The sequence below is a fragment of the Teleopsis dalmanni genome, chromosome 1 (assembly GCF_002237135.1).
Source record: "Teleopsis dalmanni isolate 2A chromosome 1, ASM223713v2, whole genome shotgun sequence".
NCBI classification, from domain to species: Eukaryota; Metazoa; Arthropoda; class Insecta; order Diptera; family Diopsidae; genus Teleopsis; species Teleopsis dalmanni.
The window spans coordinates 195429838-195434998 of NC_051846.1; the positions used below are offsets into that span (position 1 = coordinate 195429838).

Sequence of the window (5161 nt, forward strand, 5' to 3'; positions counted from 1 at the left end):
CACCACACAATCCAAACTCAAGATGGGCAGATATGCTAAGATCGCATATTACACAAGAGATCAACTATCCATGACTATGATAATGATATTGACATTCCAAAATTTCTAATAATTATATATTGTTATATATTGTTTTCATACTAGTTACTAGTGGTAGCCCATTCCACAGGAAACTCAGTTATGTTCTAATAAATTAATGCATTGACATAGACCCATCACATAGTCAGTTTATCGAACGAAGCGTAGTTGAAACTCAAGATGTTTGCATATAACACAAGATATCAACTATCAATGACTATGATAATGATGTCTACTCATTGACATTTTTAAACTAGATATCACTATCAGGTTGTATCTAAAAATGCTGTCTCCATAGACTTACGACATAGCTCGTTTATCATAGAAATTAAAGTGAAAATTAGACAGTTATGCTAAGTTTGTATATTAGAGATCAATTATCCAAATCAGCATATTGCATTTAAATTGATAATTCTCCTGATCATCTACCCCTAGGCATATGTTGTTTCACATTGAACTTGTACTTTATTTTAAAATACTTTTATATATGTTTGCCACACATCTATTGATCACACATGATCATATTGAAAATGTCTTTTTAACAGGCACTACTTTTTTGTACTACTTTAATATGAAGGCCTAATATAAAGGCCTTTTCCAAGTGCTTTATATTTATATAATGTATATATTATATAATATATTTAATATAATATATAATATATTTTAATATAAGCTCCTTTTATTATATATAAAATATCTATAATATTTAATTATATGAAAAAGATATCACAGTACTTTTGTTGATTCTTATTAAATTCGGAAAGAAATTACAATTTTTAACAAACTATAATACATTTTTTTATGTATTGATCCCAATTAAGGTACTGGGTTTCTAGACACAAAGTCTACTGGATTGCATGGATTGACACCCAATTAAGGTACTGCATTTCGAAGCACAAAGTAAATATATAGTTGTTACTATATAAAAATACCGAGCAGCAATCGCAAATTACAAAGCACCATCTGATAATCGGAAACTATATAAAAGGCATCATCTAATGTAACTTTAGAGACTAGTGTTGCTATAGAATTTCAAAAATACTTGTTTTAAAATAATGAATTCATTTACATCTAAATCTTAATAAATGCTTTAAAATCTAATTATTATAATTGATACCTGACAAATATAAGTTGTTATATATACGATAAGTAAAATAAGTATATAAAATCAATTTATTCTTCATAAGATAAACGTGAAGTAGCAACACCCGTTTAATAATATTGAACTTGATAGTGAAATTTCAAGTTTCTTCAAATATATATACAGATGTATATATCTAAGTATTTAAGCCCATAAAAATCTCGGTACTTAATTATTTATGTATATTTTTACTGATACTTTAAAATATAATTACAACAATAAAATATCAAACAAACGAGATAGTGAAGAAAATTCTCCCGAAGACCTGCAGAGTAAGAGGAAGACCGGCTAAAATTTGTCTTCAAATGCACGATAAACACAGTGAGACGCAGAATACTCCACGACAAAAAGTTTGGTTTCAAATGTGAGTATAAAATTTTATTTGGTATAAAGTATCTTTTTTATATAAAGACAAAAATTCCTTTTAATACCATTTAAAAGTACTTCACTCTACTCCCGCTTCGGTCATTCCCCAGTTGAATCTGTTTAAAAAAACTATAAGTGATTTTTTTTTATTTTTTTTATTTTATTTTAATAAATATATACATATTGACATGTACTCGCTACACTTGTCTTCGCTCATTTACTCAAACTTGCTCTTGGAGATTGTCAATTGCTCATATGAATTGTATCTACGCAAGCAACAAGATCACCGATTTTTTTGCTGCTGCTCCATTTACCTCCCTCTTCAGTCTTATCAGTCCTAACCGAGCGGCTAGCTGTCTGGCTTGCCTATAGATAGAACCCGCAACCGCAATTCATGTCAGTTAGTGGCAAGACTTCGTGCAGTTCAGACGTGTTTCTTCTTTAAATAAAGAGCAATAAAAATATCTAACGTGTTGTTTTTAAAGATAAAAGTGAAAATATTAAAGACTATTTATTATATATACAATATATATATATTTGTTTTATTGTTCAATATAAAAGTTTATTAAAATATTTTGTTATAAAAACGAGACTTATAAAAAATCGTGATTTTCTTTTTTGTTTAAAAAAAAATATTTGAAAAAGAACTGAAACATTATTGTGAAGGTTCTGGAACTTCCTTTTTTTGTGTTATCCAGCTAAAATAATATATATTTTTTTTAAAATGCGTACCCAAATGGCTATATGTGCTAAGGTGTGTAGATGTCAACAGTCAATAAATATTATTTAGATTAAAAAATCCAAAGTAAATAACAGAGAAATTCAATATGTATAAAAAAAATTAAAAAAATAGTAACAAAAAATTATTTATTTAAGAATAATTAATAATAAACTATCAAAATTTTAATTTAAGAACAAAATTTGATTAAATAAATAAATAATTCGACTTAAATTAATTTTTAAATCAATTACAAACAATTAAATTTTATATAAAAAATATTAAATATATAAAATAAATAATACACTCTAAAAAAATTACTAACTATGTAAATATCAGTAACGAAAATATTTCAAATAGATATAAATTATTCACTCACTACTACACCACATAAATAAAATGAATATTTAAATAAAAAAATTATTTATTATTTTAATACCATAAAAATTTATAAAAATTAAATTAAAATCTTTCAGTAAATTTAGTCAAACGATTTTTATATACAAAAATTGTTGTTAAAAATCAATTTTTTACATGATATTATATTATATATAGTAAATCTCATAAGTAATCACTATTTACGGTTTCATTATTTATTGTTCCGATTTTTAAAGAATTTTTTATGTCAAAATCTTTTCTGTTTATTTTTAAATTAAAAAGAGAAAAAAAATTAAATAAATTCTATGGCTGATTTTTTTCCTTCAGTTTTTTAATAGATCTTTTTTTATTTAGTTTAGTGTGTGAGTATATTTTTTGTGTGCAGATATTTTTATATTCATACACTGTGTGCCATAAATTAAATATTTATATATGTGAGATTTTTTTCGTTTTTATAAATATTTTTATTCGGTACATTTTTTGTTGGTTTGACTTCTTCGGTATTAATAGAGTACACAGGAAAAAAGTAAATAAAATGAATTTTGAAGTTTAAGGCCGGCATCGTACACATAAACTTAAAAAGATAAAATTTGTTTTTATTTTGTTATTTAATAAACAAAATAAATTTTAAAATACACTTATCATTTTTTCTTATAAATAATGCAAATACGGTTTTATAACTCGTTTTCCTATTAGTTTCTTTTGAAATTTTTCAATATCTTGAGTTAGCAACTGGCAAAATTTGTTTGAAAGTTGTATATTTTTTGTAATGATTAATGCATTTGCTTTAACAATTTAACCTAATTAATTTAAATATATGGAATATTTTCAAAATTTTTTTTTATATGGTTTGTAATTTAATCAAACTTAAATATGAATAGTTTCTAAAGTCACTAAATGGTAATAATAATCATATATAGCTTATATGCTATTACTTTTATCAGTTCTTTTATTTCAATATAGTTTGAATTTATTTTAAAGTGAAATATGAATAATTTTAAAAGCTTCTTAGAGGTAATAATAGTCATATATAGCTTACTTTTATCAGTTCCCAACTAATAAATTAAGCCGATTTTACAGTCTTAACTTAACTCTTAATAAAGACTCTTAATAAAGTCGTTTTTTTGGAAATTAATATTTAAATTTTTTTTTTAAATTATTTTAAATTTAATTTAAATCAATATTGAGAGTTTAATTATGAAACTCAAAAGAAATTAAAATTTATTATGAGTCAAAAAAAAATTATTTTGTATACATATATAGTATTAAAGAAGCTTAGCATTCTTTAATAAATTTGATTTCTAAAATCAATTTTGATGAAAATAACTATTTTCTTAGCATCATTATTTCAGTACCAAAAATTTCCATTAAAATATTTAGTTTGTATATTTAAAATTTTTTACAATCTCATAAGACACTCCATAGGTCTCATTCAAACCTACCTAATTAACCATATTTGAAAAATTAAATAGATCAAATCTCTAGCCAGATTTGAAATCCATAGTTCTCATTTAAATCAATCAAATTAATCAAATTCTTTAACAGATAATACCTAAACCACAAACAAAATGATTTTAAAGAATTATTTATTAACACAATTAATTATTAATTTTTTAAAGAAATATATAGTTTGTATATTTAAAATTTTATACAATCTGATTAGATTTCATAGCTCTCATTTAAACCTATCTAATTAACTATATTCGTCAACAGAAAATACCAAAATCGATAATAAGGTATTTAGTAGGCTAAAAAATAGACATAAAATTTTGAAAAATTAAATAGATCAAATCTATAGCTAAATTTGAAATCCATACTTTTCATTTAAACATATTCTTTAACAATTAATACCTAAATCACAAACAAGGTGATTTCAAAAAATTATTAATTAATAATTAATTATTATTTTTTTAAAAGAATAGTATATGTCAGTCTGAAAAACTCATTCAGTTATAATTCCATACAAATACCGTTCCATAGAGACCTCAGACCTGGTGTTTAAAGTGCCTACTTGAAATGTTTAATCTATAACATGACTCTTGAATTAAAAATAATAATAATAATAATAATACTAATAATAATAGAAACCCAATTAAGAAGTATATATGAAATATTACAAAGATATTGCAAAAAATTTAATTTAGTAAAGAATTATTTTTAAACAACTTATGGATAAATTTAAAATATATGCAATTATTAATAAACCAAAAAAAATCTATTTTAATATAAAATTATTTTTTTACAATTTAGGCATAAACTTAAAATTTATACAATTATTAATAAACTATAAGAATTAAAATTTATATAAAATATATTAAATAGGACATATTAAATCATAAACAATTTATTTCAATCTAAAATTATTTTTAAACAATTTATTCATACTAAAAAAGATAATATATCTTAATATAATAATAATAAAAATAATATTTATTTTAAACATTTTAAAATAATTTTTATTAATATAATTAAAGCATTTC

General features: G+C 22.4%; 1 protein-coding gene across 1 annotated transcript in view; it reads left to right on the forward strand.

Moving 5' to 3' along the window:
• Window positions 1–5161, forward strand: part of LOC119671074 (loricrin) — a gene marked incomplete in the record, with an annotated part of 302007 nt that overhangs the window by 84672 nt on the left and 212174 nt on the right.